The 15,401-nt window shown below is 36.5% G+C and overlaps 1 protein-coding gene across 1 annotated transcript in view; it reads left to right on the top strand.

Moving 5' to 3' along the window:
• LOC134535265 (fatty acid synthase-like) overlaps nucleotides 1-15,401 on the top strand; it is a 171,669-nt gene that overhangs the window by 137,407 nt on the left and 18,861 nt on the right. The gene's annotated exons all lie outside the window — the stretch shown is intronic.

Here is a 15,401-nt window from a genome sequence, read left to right as displayed (position 1 = left end):
AAATTCTTCACTACTGAACCACACGGGCTTAATGAAGTACTGCGAAACACATTGGGTAGAAAGGCACGAAGCAGTTTCCCTTTTTGTAAATGCTCTGCTTCATGTGATTGAAGCTCTAGAACACATCACCGACGAAAACAAGGAAGGAAGTGCTAAAGCACAGATCCTTCACAAAAGTGGCTGTGACTTTAGCTTCATTATTAGTCTTAAAGTTTCCGAGAAAATGCTTTCACTGACTTGTTCACTCTCCCAATGTCTACAGAGCGAATCCATAGAACTGGGTACAGCTCTTAGCCAAGTTGAGTTAGTTGGCCTAAAATTAGCTGATATGCGCAGCAACAGCGATGAAGAATTAAAAAATATTTTCAAAGATTCTTTAGAGCTTGCAGATGTTCTTGGTGTGGTTCCAGCAATCCCAAGGTGTGTAGGCAGGCAGAAACATCGTGAAAACTACTCAGCAAATTCACCAAAGGAGTACTTCAGGAGGATGTCTTTCATTCCTTATATTAAAGAAATGAGTTCATCTCTCAGTGAAAGATTCTTATCTTATAAGAATATTATTGTAGGATTAAAGTGCATCATACCAGTCAATGTTGTAAAATCTAGTTTCAGTGATGTAGAGACAGCTTTTAATTTCTATGCTGATGACCTTACAAACACCAGTAAAGTCATGTTCAAAGGTGAGTGGGATTTATGGAAAATGAAATGGAAAAACTCCAAATATGAGCTACCGAAGGACGCAATCACTGCACTGAAGAAGTGCGAAGAAATGTTGTTTCCAAATTTACATATACTTCTGGAAATTCTGGCCTCTCTGCCTGTTACCACAGCATCAGTTGTTGAAAGAAGCTTTTCAACTCTGAAGAGACTGAAAACCTATCTCAGGAACAGCACTGGTGAAGACCGTCTAAATGGACTCGCACTAATATCCATACACCGCAGCATACCATTAAACGAAGATATATTCATTGAGAAATTCGCAAAGAAGAACAGAAGAATGCTGCTTGTTTAGATGGGTTAGTAGAAGAGTGGCCTTTAAAATGATTAAGAACGTGGTTATAAATTATTAATAGCAGTTTTAAATTTTTGTTTGGTGTTTTCAACTTTGAAATGATTTTTTGACAGTTTGTAGATAACTTTTTTTTAAGAAGTATTGAGTTTTCATAAAATAACTATGAACATATTCGAGTAAACATGTAAATTATAGAAGTTGTTCACTTTAGGTGTCTATACTGTATATACGTGTTTTCAGATTTAGCTCTTAATTTATTTCTTTAGTGCATCTTTTACTTTTTCAGATACCTAGTGTTTGATGTTTTAAAAGTTTAAATGGTTGTTATTGAAATGTTAGTATACACTTCTTAAGTTCCTAATGGCTGAGTTTTTTTAAGTATCATGAATGAATACGAGAAAATTAATAGATTATATTTGTTCGTGCAATGTGTTTATAGAGTATGTAGCTAATGTAATATTTGTATTTTGTGATCGATTGACCAAGGAAGCATTAGCTCTTTTTTAATGTAGACTTTTATTTAATGTATGTTTGTTATTATAAGATTATAAATTTAGAAATTTTTACTTGAAATGCCAATATACTATGCTATTTTTTTAAAGCAGTCCCGAGTATACTTTCTAAAGATACAATAAAATAAAAAATGTATATTCAGTACAAACAGTGCCGCTAAAATAGTATGAGAGTATTGAGATCAATATATTGATTAAGATTTAAGAAAACATTAGCACTTGCTTAACATATATATTAGACTATTAGAGAAGTAAGTCACGTAATTATTGTCTACAGGCTAAGTTGAAGAAATTGTATTTTAGTTTTAGTGTTCCTGCTTGCAAGCCGTTTGTATAAGTACTTTGAAGGTCATTTAAATAATACTGAAATTTTTCACACGAAACTTTTTTTACAAATTTATTTTATTATATGCTAATTATATTTTCTGTATTGTGGCATGCTAAACGCTTAAATAGCACCATTTTGCACCTTGAAATCCTAATTTTTCCGGGGCAGGATTCCCGGAACCCCCCCCCCCCCCCCCCCTTTTTCTTTTCGAGGACTGGTGAATGACAAAATGTGCCCCCCCCCCCCCCCCGAACAGAAATCCTAGCTACGCTACTGCTATTTAATGATGATTTGGAAAAACCAAATTTTCAGCACGCTGGGAGACACTTTCTTAGGTATGGAGGGAAATGAAAATTCACTACTACGATGTTTCGGCAGAATATAGAAAGCCCGAATATAGCTTGCAGGATCCAGCAGAACCCAATCTAGTTTGGTATAGCCCTCACGTCCGTGAATCGCAATATTTCTAGGAAGTGATTAAATGCGTGGACGAATCCGGCTGTTCCCGCTCGAGGAGTGCATTGAAATCTGTCTTTCCGGATATTTTTCTGCCATCACCCTGCCCAATCCTTTAAACCCCAAGCAAGCTAATGGTACCTAGTCTGCAAAACAAAGAATAATGCAAGTTTTCACCACTTCTTGTGAGGTTGTCCGTTGATTTGTCGCCTCCTCTAGAAGGGTTAAGTTTCACAAATCTATAATGAATAACGATTTGAAACTCCCAGCCAACTGTACCATTTCTGAAACGAGAGACGAGCCCATGCCATATGTGTTCGTAGGGAATGAAGCTTTTCAGTTATCAGAGCACCTTATGCGCCCTTATGGCGGCAAGTCCTTGAGTTCTAGAAAGAGGATATTTAATTACAGACTCACCAGAGCCAGACGTTTCATTGAGTGCACTTTCGTCATCATGGCCAACAAGTGGCGTATTTTGCATCGGCCGCTGAATGTGAAAAGACAATTTTCCATACAAATCATCAAGATGTGCTGCGTTCTTCACAATTACGTACGCGATAGAGATGGTTATAGATTTGTAGATACATTGGAAGGCCCTCAAAAAGGTGTGTATGCTGTGTCAGTTGGCGCTGTGGGGCGTGGAAATCGGTCGTCATCTCAGTACAGGGACATTTTTGCCGAGTACTTTGAAAACGAAGGACGACTTCACTGGCAGGACAAATATATTTAAAGTTCTATTGTAATGCATTTATTCCTGCATGGCAGGGTTCTATATAACATGTGTCGTATTGACTTTTAGGCTATGTATATGTAATAGTAATACACATGAGTACACTCAATAATAGTTAATACTGAGCAATATATATCAGTGTATGCTACAGTATAGCCTTTTCCAAGAGATACTCATCGTTTCCAATTTCCTACTCCTAATACTACAAACATAAACTAACATAAATAAAACACTGCTATATCATATGGCCACAATCCATTTACACGCCTTATACTGGCAACCCTTGCAATAATACAATAAGCTTACCTAGTACTTCTTTTTCAGCATTTGGCATTTCTACACCGCCGAACAAAACCACTATGTCTTGCCAACATTTTCTTTTCGAGTTTTTGTTGCTGTATTCCTCGCACGATACCTTCCAAATGGCTGGGCGTTTTTCAATTTCCATTATAAGCACTTCAGTGTAAATTTTTTCACATTGTTCCATTATGAAATCCACTCAACACTACCTACTACACCGCGAAGCACACGCAGTCACAAAAATACTGACACAAGACTACGCTGCCCTGGTCGCACCGTTTCTGTTGCAGGTGCGCAGTCTGCCATTGAATCATGGACAAACATCCGGTCGCGGCTACCTCTTGGTCGCCTGCGCCTACACACTTAGAAATAACTTAGGCTAGGAAAAAAAAAATCGCCGCGCTGGTTCCCAACGGTCGCCGCGACCAGACGGTCGCCGCAACCAGGTGCGCGTTCTCACATATAAAGTAAGGTTTCTCGGTGGTCGCGGCGACTTGGCAGCGCGGCCAGGTCGTCTAGTGCGCGGGTGGCCTTAAGCAGATGCATTATGATTTCATTGGCCCATCATTATAAATTGACCTCAAGAACAGAATGTTACCTTTCGGATCTATTTCACATCCTACTAGAGTGTACAAATTCACAGTCGTTACATGCATGGCAAGACTCCCTAAGACCATCGTGAAAGTAGAGTAAAGCCACAGCGACTCGCTGCCAGAAGGGCAAATGAGCTTCTCTGCATTGTGCGCCGCTGTAAAACATCATCGAGGATGCCGATTGGCTCGACGAAGACGAATTTGATGGAATTGGTATTACCATGTCTGCTATACCCCGGTGTTCTGGCCCGGAATTTTTTTTTGGAAAGACGCTAAGTTGGCAATGATTGGTGAACACCTTTTTTTTAAACATTATCCGTCCATCCAGTTATTTAATTAGTTTTAGATTTAAGATTTTTGTATATTTTATTTACATAAATATTTTAATCCTTCTTAGTAATTATTAATTAAATTGTAAGATTCTTGTCAGTAATAATCTATCAGGAAGGTGCGAGAGATTGCGAGAACATTAGAGAGTGTTGAAAGTAAAGAGAGCGCAAGCAGCGCGTCGGAACTACGGCGATGCGGGACGTCAAAAGAAAAAAAAGTGAGTAGCAGTCGGTGTCGCGGAGCGATTGCGCGCGCCAAGGATGGGCTTATGTGAAGTGAGTGCTACGAGAGTTGGCGCGGAGTCGTACAGCCGGAGGGTCGAACGTTACGTACGGAGGTGTGGGGCAGTGAAAAAGGGGTCGTTACCACAACGCCGAAATACCACAACGCCGAACGTACAATAACGCCGAATACCATAACGCCGAATTCCAAATTGACCACAACGCCGACGACCCGAGAACTGCTGTGTACCACAACGCCGAATTACCACAACACCGAATGACCACAACGCCGAAAAATGTTGCTGCGGGAGTGCCACATGAGCAAACTGAAAACAACTAAATGAATTTATGTGTGTTTATTAAAAGTACCTTAACGCCGAATGCCATAACGCCGAATTCAAAGTTGACCATAACGCCGAAATCCAAATTGACCATAACGCCGAATCCATACTTGACCACAACGCCGAATTCGTATTTGACCACAGCGCCGAATCCCAAGCGTGTTGCCTACCAGCCAGGAACCTATACGCACTATTTGGAAATTTATTTTCTTTATAACGAAAGCAGCAAAGTTTATAATCTTATCTGTAGTTGTAAAGTGGCACAATTAGTTAAAATAAATTATAATTGTCAGTTATTATATTAATTTTTAGCGATGATTAGTAGCCCCGGATACTTGGTGAACGCAATAGTGATTTATACAATCATTCCTCTCAAGCTGTCTTCTCAGTTACTGCTTCGTTATCATTTTATGATAGCATTTAAACTCACTTCCATGTATCATTATTAGCCCGCATGCCTTAGTTTCATTGTGCACTGTGGATGTACATATATAACTAAAATAGCTATTCAAACGCTTGGAAAACATTTAAGTCTTGCAAGATGACTACATAACATAATTATGCATTGTATTAAGGTGGTTTGGACACAATAATAGTTGTAGTTTTATATTTGTACCAAACAATGTCCAACTTTTAAACATTGATTCCGGTTTTCAATGGTTTCCCGAAAGGCTAATGCTGAAATGGCGCGGTTGAGATAATCGGGCGTTTTTAGGGTCTTGAAAATTACATTTCATAAATTCCTTACATATCGCAGGGGTTTGTGAATTTTTTCATGTTAAGAATAAATCTTGTTCTAGCCGCAAATGCATACTTAACTGCGATATAAATGTGTTTTTTACAAAAAAAAAATAAGCATAGTACACTTAATATTTTTTTCTTGCACCATTCGTATTTATGTTACAGATTTTATGAAAGTATAATGATTATTAGCGAACATATTATGCTGTTTTTTTCATTCCCAGGGGCTTCATATTGAGCCTTGCATAGATAGAAATTAGTGTGATGCAATAAATAATAAATGAAATATTATTTAGTTGGCTACTGTAAATTGTATGCACTTAATTATAAATTTATATTATTAAAGCGTAGCGACGAATTTGTAAAATAGCATGTATGTAAACTGATAGAGCTAGAGTTAGGTCCCGTTCGTACGTTTACTGCGTTCAAGAAAGGTAATTGGTTTGTGCAGGAGCCCAAGAACAAACTATTCTCTATACCGCGAGGGTAAACGTTGCTTCCGAAGAGCCCGCTAGAATGCGTGGAGTGCTCTGCCAGGAGGTGCTTGGCGCGGCCAGAGTGCTAAGGAAGGCGCGCTGTTGTCACTTACTCGTCTGTTCTTTTCCAAGTCAACGAAGAGCGCCGGAAAGTCCAGAACACAAAACGTGACAACTTCGTAGTCGTCAGTGTGAATATTTATGTAAACTAAATATATGTATGTTCAGTTATCAGTTCGAAAGCGTAGGTCAGATATTCTATTGGGTTTGCCATAAATTTACGTTGCCGTGATGCAGTAGGTACTGTGCGTAATAGTGAAAAGTCGTTACGTTTTTCTAGTAAGGCCTGTTCTACAATGCAACGGTAAAGGAACAGACGGGACCGAAAACGAAAACGGATCGTTGTTCCGTTCCGTCCGTATTTTCCTCTTTCTAAAATTACACAGACCCGTAAGAAAAACAGCCGGTAAATAGCAAGCGTGACGTCACATAAAACTAAGAGTATAAAATTAATTACTTTTTAAATCTTTGCATAGGTACGGTAGTATGTCTGGAAATATAGTAAATAGCCATTTGGAAAGGAATTCCGAAATAATGGAAGGCATAAATCTCCTCGTCTTACGTTTAAACATTTCATTTTAAAGTTCTTCTCCATCTTGTCATATATATAGTAAATATTTTACCATGAAAATCAGCAGTTAGTTAAAATTCATCACGACGAAAAACACGCGAACAATTCAAACACAACACTTGTTTCCATTTTGTTTCTGTAAAATAAAAAATAAAAAATTTAACAAAAATAAATCAAAACAAATATCTTTTAGTTGTTGGTATGAAAACACAAACGACTGAGCTACGGAGGCCGGCTATGCTGTCCACCCTGGATAGTCAAGGTCACTCTGCGGAATGAGCGTTTTTTTATTAGGAGTGTGGGGGTGGTGGTGGAGGGTTAAACCAAATATTTTAGAATGACAATACAGGAAACTCGAGCCTTTTAACATGGTGAAAGCTGGCGACACCCGACAGCAACGACCCTGGTGGCTTTGCCTAAAGGAACGCCCGCGAAATTAAAATTCCCAAATATTACAATGGGAGATACCAGCACAGATTTACTCTCGTCTCTTGAAATCTTGTTGTCATCGTGAAATAAATTTACGGTCAATATATTTTTACTGAAACAGAGTATTCATATTTCAAAACAGTTACCCAATTTACAGAGCTATATTGATTTTTAAGACCATTAAATATAGTGTTACTGTAAACATAGCAGACAACCAAATGACGCAAATCAGACAGTTTTTAATAATGAAACATACTTAACTCTAAACCTGAAATTTTGTAAATCACATATTCTATAAATATTCCGTGAAAGTTGAAAAAATAAAAAAATTCCTCGAGGAACTGCTTAAAGTGAAAAAAAAAAAAAAACTTAAAAATTGAATATGACTTGACCCTAACCAAAATTAAGTATTTTTAATGTTGCTAATTGAAGTCAACCAAACACTTATAAAATTGAGATTGATTTAATTTATTTAACATAACCAAACACTTAAAACTAATTTACATTATTTTTATGTTGAAAATCAAACATAAAACTTTTGAAATCAATAATTTTGGTAAACTGCTTGATATACTACAGTGACAACTAAGTCATTCAGCATAATGAGTGGAGCGCAAAAATACAAATTTGAGGATATTTAAATTATTTTTAGGTAATGCTCTGGTTTAAAAATATACAATAAAAATTTAAAACAAAATTACATTAAAAATAGGTTAAAAAAATATTTTAAAACATTGAACGTTGAAATATGTAACATTGTTTCCAATAAGGCACTATCATTTTTAAACAGTGGAAAAGGAATATTTGATGTAAACCATACACAAGTAAACATGGCTATAGCAAATGTTGTAGTTCCTATTAAGATATTTGGCTATAGTTTCAGCCGTCGGAAAACTAAAAAACGACTTCTAACAGCTAGATACATCGTAATTATTGCAACCAAACTTAGCACAAACTTTTCCAATCATTATAAATAACTTAAACATGAGAAAACAAGGAAAAAACGTCGATTCAAAATTAGCAAAATAACATTGTCTCAAATGCGCTTACAACGTAGGTCCAGGCTAGGCCACCAGAATGCGCTGCTGAATGTGTCACCTTTTTTTTTGACGACTTACCTATATTGTCCTTCTAAAATATTTGGTTGAACCATCCTCACACTACCATAAACCTGTTTAGGGACTTAAGTGGGGGGGAGGAGGTGGTACACGTCCCACATTGTAAACAAACAACGTCTACCATCAACTACTAAGTACTATAACTACTATTATAAACGTTCATTTAGTAGTGTGTCAACGATGTGAGGGATATAATAGACTATAGATGATGATAATACACACAGATTTACGCAATTACTGAATGCTGGTTGTGATCTGCCATACCACTGGCGCTAAAATACTAAATTCTTCCACGCTTGATAACATAAAAAAAAATTGATTTTCATATTAGAATTATTTTCACCTTGTAAACACCGCTCTTAAAGTGACAATAGATGGTTAATACCACTATGCAAGACTAATTTATATTCAAAGTCATCCACCACTGCCGCGTCATAAGCTTGGAACAGTTTACCGACATCAGATTAGCCATCCCATGGCTGAGGGGATGACACTGACATTCCGCAAAATGTTTATTCAGATCTGTATAATTGTGGGTGTGAGTGTACATAAACGTAATAGAATTGTAATTTTTATTTTAGTACTTAGTCTGCCACTTAGGAGTGTTTTTGTGTATTCGTAACATTTATGTAATTGTATCGTTTGAGCATTGATTTTTAAATAACATATCAATAAAAAGAAAGTGCATTTTAAATGTGTCCAGTGTATTTATATTTTTCTATTCAAGATAATCTATTTTTTTTCAACCCAAAAAAAAATATGTCCGAAACCTCCACGAAATATAATATTGGTTTTTATTCAAATAGTAGTGATTTTCAAAGTGTCCACTTTACCGTGAACGGCCTACCTTGAAAATAAACTATGCAACATGTTAGAAAAATATGAAGATATAATCTTATTAGATGATTTCAACATAAATATGTTAAACATTTCCGCGGTGAAACAGTTGTACGCAGGAATCCTAAATATTGCGCAACGATTTAAGTTGGCCGCCTGATAGCGGGTATGTTTTTAATGTTCGTGGCGTGGGAAGGGCGGGAGAGCTAAGAGCGATACAGTCACGCGCATCAAGGTCCTAACGCCTATATCCGTCAGGTGGTCTTCTGACAGGCAGAAACATTGTCGAAGACTCCCCTCTAAGACAATTTCAGTGGGTATCCTATCATTTTATGGCGAAATATTAAATATGAAGGTTTTTGTACGTTCCTAAACCATTTTCAAGTCAGTGAAACGTTATTTTCAAACCTAAAATTGACGGTGAAAATAACCATTTTAGCCATTTTCAGCTTCCAAAAGAGGTTATTTATATAGAGGATTGTATAAGCTGGCAATGGTCTAGGAACACGTGTAACATACGTTAAGTGGTATTGGTAGCAAGTGCCGAGCACACACGCAGTACACTTGTGTGATACGTGAACTGCTGAAGCTCTGCACAGTATTTATAGCGGCCGGTCCAAACGACCACCTTAAATAACTTCACGTAACTGGATATAATATCCCAAAGATATCACATGAATACCAGAAAAACCTCGTATTTTACAAAAAATATCGAAAACTCAGCTATTATAAAAAAAAAGAAGAAATTATTTCGTTATGGGTATATTTCAGCATATTGCCTATCGCACGTAATTTCATTCTGAATAATTTATTATTGGTTTTTACTGATTGTATGCTCGTGTAATATGAATATTTTGTCTTTAACAAGCTGTTTTGAGAAAAATATTCAAACTATGCTTAAAACTAATGTATACAGAATTAACGTTATTTATAATAAACATCAAACTGTGAATTTTTCACACTTGAACGCCTTTAAGGGGCCCGCCTATTGCAACGCCCTTAAGTAGTTTCATTTGTATCCAGCTAGTACATTTTCTGAAATAGCACCCTAAACACCCCAGTTTTGGCTATTTAGACGCGACATAAAAGGTGTTTATATTGCGCATGTTTTCATGAAAGAAGTGTGTGTTTTTTTCGTAGATAAACAGCATAAAGACACTTTACTAAATCTGTAATAAATTACTCTTACATGCTTCAATGCAGTTTAGGCACATGTAGGCGAGCTCCTTAGGGAAATGCCAGGTAGTTTTACAGTGGTTATTATTTTTTTTAAATATAATTATAGTAGGCTTATTGGTATTAAAGAATCTCTTCACTATTTGGACAGTATTATACAATTATGTATATCCTATTTACTTTATTTTATAGCAATGACTAAAATAGTTTTTAAATTTATGCACCTAAAGTATTGTAAATATTGTTATGAAAATAGCCTAAAATGGTATAATACTTTTTTTGCAGACAAATGGTGCACTATTTGCAAAAAGCATACATTAAAAAAAACTTTATATGTAAATTACGAACTACAAACTACTCACTTATTGAGACAAATGTTTAAGACGCTCGTCCACTCACAGGTGACTTGTGTGAATGAGACACTTAATCGATATACCGCCCTTATCCTCGGTGCCTCCAACTCTGAGTCGCCCTTCACGCACAAGCAATTGAACGAGCATGCAGCGTTTTCATTGTGCAGCGTGTACCTACGGGACTTCAAGTGGTAACCCTATTATTTTTGTTTTAACTACGTAATTCAGAATCGAATAATATATTAGTACCTGCAAGAATGGAGGTAAGCTACAGCATTAGCCTCCCACCTAGGCGATCCGGGTCTAAATTTACTTCCAGATTTTCAACGAAAATTGGCAATTTTTTTCGGGATCTCGTGTTTCTCCTGCCCATCATTCCCGGCGCTACTTCATATCTAATGTATTTCCTCAAATCAACTCAAAGGAGCTGACATTTCAAAAGGCCGCCTACTCTTCTTGAAACCCTTGTAAAAACGTCGCATTTTCGAAATAAAAAACATTCAATTTGACCTTGAATTGTAAAAATATATATATATTATTTCAAAAATATATTTCATTTCGATCAATGTTCCATTTGCCCTATAAAAAGTAAGAAAGTGTTATGTTTTAACTAGGGGAAAAATCAGTACTGATATTGAATGTGAAAAAAGATAAACATGTTGCCTATATAATGTTTAGCTTCACAGTTGCAAGAGAGTGCGCTTATCTTACGAATACAGCATTTCAATGCCTGGCAGGTAGACAACAAGTTATGGTTTCTGCGTTATGGTCATATTAGAATTTCGGCGTTATGGTAATATTGTGGTTTCGGCCTTATGGTCATATAATGGTTTCGGCGGTATGGTCATATTGTAGATTCGCTGTTGTGGCATTCGGCGTTATGGTATTTCGGCGTTGTTGTACATTTAAATTATCTTTCAGTATATTTAGTGACTTACTTCTGAGTTGGTTTTTGTGGCAGTACTGCAGTGACATTTTTCGGTGTTAATGTATTTCGGCGTTGTGGTCATTCGGCGTTGTGGTACACATCAGTTTTCGGGTCGTCGGCGTTGTGGTCAATTTGGAATTCGGCGTTATGGTATTCGGCGTTATTGTACGTTCGGCGTTGTGGTATTTCGGCGTTGTGGTGCGTCCCCGTGAAAAAGCCCATCGGAGTTTATGTCGGCGGAAGTGCATGTGCTTTGAAAAATCCATCACGTTCACCATGGAGGGTGGCATTGTGAATGGAACCGCCACTATCGTTAACGTCGTCGGCGGTACGCCAAAAAAAAAATTGCCTTGTTAAAGTGGGATTGGTCGACTGTGAGGCATGGTAGTGAAGTTTGCCTCGAGTGACCTAAGGTGTTTTTGGCGCAATATCTGGCAAATTTTATAGTCTGCTGAGAACGTCGGCACGGTACAACAAGTAAGTTTTCATCTGATTATAATCCTCGTTTGCGCCTGCAACAACTTTCTTCCTGACCGGCCATGAAGTTAAATTATAATTGGGTTAGCAAAACTTTGTGATGGTATAGTGAATTTTTGAGCTCGTCCCTTATGAAAACACGACGTATTTGCAAACTGTTTAAAGGCTCTGTGAAGAAATTTTTCCGTTAGTCGTGCACGAACCCCGCGCTGAACTTGTGATTTTTATAACGCACTCGCTCTCTAGAACTTTGGACAGAAAGTATTTAAATAATGGTAATTTACGCCCGGGCGTCAGGAAAACGGCATAATTAAATATTATAAAGATTAGCAGTAAAAGTTTATTAGAACAAATTTTATCCCCTTTTTTTATTTAAACTTTAGAAAATGTTTATTACATTATGTGTGATTAAGTATTAAATAACAATACAAATAAATCAAATATACAATATACGCATTTAATGCGAGTTATAAATCGCTTGTTTTATTTGTTATTACAGCAAATGTGGTAAAAACAAAAAGAAAGGTATTTTAGCGACTTTCCGGTACTTTGCGCATCATAATTATGACTTTAAGGTAAAAATTGTCACTTGGGTGTAACGTAACGTTTAAGGAGGGGGAGGGGGTACAGAAAAATGTTACGGCACGTTACACGAAGGGGAAGGAGGGTCAAAAGTTTTCAAAAATTGCGTTACGTAATACTTGGACGCCACCTTATAAAGCAAGTCCCTTAAGTTCTTTTAAGAATCTGTACCGTTTATTGTACGCCTAATTGTTCTCAAAAACAACGCCTTTTTGTTATTTAAATTCTTTTAAAAATACAGTTTTAAACTTAATCCGAAAACAAAAGTACTTTTAACCCTCAACGAATTCTTAAATGCTTTTCGTAAACAGATCCCACTCTGATATATTGGGTAGTGTTTCAATTGCATTGTTTATCATGAAGCTTTGCGTGCCGTATATGTGCCCGGGCAGACGGCGCCCTTAAGCGCATGTGTGTCGAATACTAGCTTCGTTAGTTCGCTAGTCGCCGCGAGCTTCACTTAGGCCTGTTCTACAATGACACGAAAATGGAGATGGATCTCACGCAACAGAGTTACTGCAATAGCACGCAGACGGAGACGGACCCATATGGATTAGCTCGTAAATGTTGAGCTTTTCCTTTACGTTGCTCCGTGCGACCAATATAATCACATTAGTTGACTGCGGTAGTAGCCATGTTTGTTATTGATCTAAATACGTTAATTTTTTTAAGTAGAAGAATAACTAGTGTTAAATGATAAGTTTGTGGCTAATTTTTATAATATACTAGCTGACCCGACGAACTTTGTTCCGCCCTAGAGGCAATAAATGAGCAGATTTTGGATTTTATTAAATTAATTTTTTTATTAAGATAATAAATATAAATAAAAAATATCAAGTATTTTAATGATTCTTTATTGGCCATGTATTTTGGTGCATGGGCTGCACTCTTCATTGAAGCACCTTGTGATAGACGTCATTTTTTGTTTTATTATCAGGCGCAAGAAATAATAACGCAGATTATCTTCCGAACCGTGAACATGCCACATAGTGGCATGGGAAAATAATGGATTTTCTAGATTCATACCACAAACTTTCAAGGATTGGCTTTGTGATTTGTTAATGGTCATGGCGAATGCAAGACGGATCGGAAATTGAAGTCGTTTAAACTCAAACGGCATATCGATTGGGATCATCGGAATCCTCGGAATGAGAACTTCCTCACCTTCGAATTTTCCTTTGAGTATCGTCGCGTAAATCACATTGTTCATCAATTTACTTACCACCAAATGCGTTCCGTTGCACAGTTTTGGTTGGTTTATGTTTCGAAGCATGATTACTACGGAGCCAATCTTTAGTCGTAAATTGTGCGGTGGTAAGCCAGGCACATCTAAGGAGTATAAAAATTCAATTGGATATTAGTGGCTTCATCTTCATTTGTTACACAGTCAATAGATTTGAATGAATGCAGTGTACCAATGATCTCATTCTGAATTATGTAGTTTAATTCATCTACATCTTTATTCTTAGCCGCCAAAATTGCTCGCTCACTCAACCATTCATTATTTTCGTGATTAGTAATAATGTTTGGGAATACTTTGTTGATGAGTTCGTCTTTCGATGAGACAAAGTTACAGAAATTCGGAGGAAATGAAATCAATCCGCTCGATTCATCGATAGGTAGTCGACCATTACCGATAGTCAGTAATCGCTCAGAGAAATCTTCAGCAGATGTATCGTTCAGCAATGCAACTCTCATGTTTGTTTTCAGCTGAAGTTTCTTCACATAGCGCCATAGATTCGATGATTTGAGGCAAGCGTTTATTTCGTCGGCTGCAGTTGATCTTTGAATTACTGGCAGTGTTTGACGGAAATCGCCAGACAGTAAAATCATTGCACCTCCAAAACATCTCGAGTCATTGCGTAGATCTTTCAATGTTCGGTTAAGTGCACATCAACCGGTCAACATTAAAATTTTACATTGTCAAATTTTAAACCATACTTAACCATAGACAACATTACGTTGAGCTGTCAGTTGTGTTTTATTAATTGAAATTTAAAAGTCAAAAAAATTAAATACTTACCTTAGTAGTTGTCATATAATATGAAATTCGATCTAAGCTATCCAATGCTGGATACTTTGAGTTAAATATAATCGTTATATTTTCGCTGCATAAAATATGAGTGAATATTTAATGGATCATTTTGAAAAATGGAAGAACATAAATATATTATGTACACATAGTTCTTGAAATGTTCCAGAAGTTTATTAATTAGGTACTTTGAAATCTACTTATGCCTGCAGGCTGTGACGAAAGGATTTTTTTAATTTTTCAGAATATCACCTTCTATAATTGTAAAATGAAATGATGTAGGGGGAAATTTACACAACATGCTCAAGCACACCGGAATAATTAAAATGAATGTACACATTTTCACAGTGTTTTAATATTTTGTGTAAATTAACACAAACAATGGTGGTGTATTATTATAAAAACTAAATGTTTTATGTCACTTAATATTTGTTTACTTTTAAGATAACATTGGGACTGTAAAACTATTATAATAATCTATAATTTACACTGAAACTGTGCTTATATACACAAATGATAAATTTTTAGAAATTTGTAAAATTACACGATATATTAATAATTTGGCCCAAGGAATGTGAAAAAGTACACAAATTGTTGTTGCGTTCAGGGACTTCACGAGTCCTGACAGACTACAAGACTGCGAGACGGTCAAAACAATTTTTAGAAAGGAAGATGTGTTCTAGTACCCACAGTGCAGAGCACATAAAAATGTGTTTTATAAAGTAATTAGGAAATTACTGTAGTAACAAAAACTTCTTAGGTAAGTTTCGCATATGTTTATTCAAAAACAAAAAGGCA

This window comes from Bacillus rossius, chromosome 8 (assembly GCF_032445375.1).
Source record: "Bacillus rossius redtenbacheri isolate Brsri chromosome 8, Brsri_v3, whole genome shotgun sequence".
In the NCBI taxonomy this organism is placed as follows: domain Eukaryota; kingdom Metazoa; phylum Arthropoda; class Insecta; order Phasmatodea; family Bacillidae; genus Bacillus; species Bacillus rossius.
Note: the sequence above shows the minus strand (reverse complement) of the source record. Positions and strands in the feature narration are given on the sequence as shown.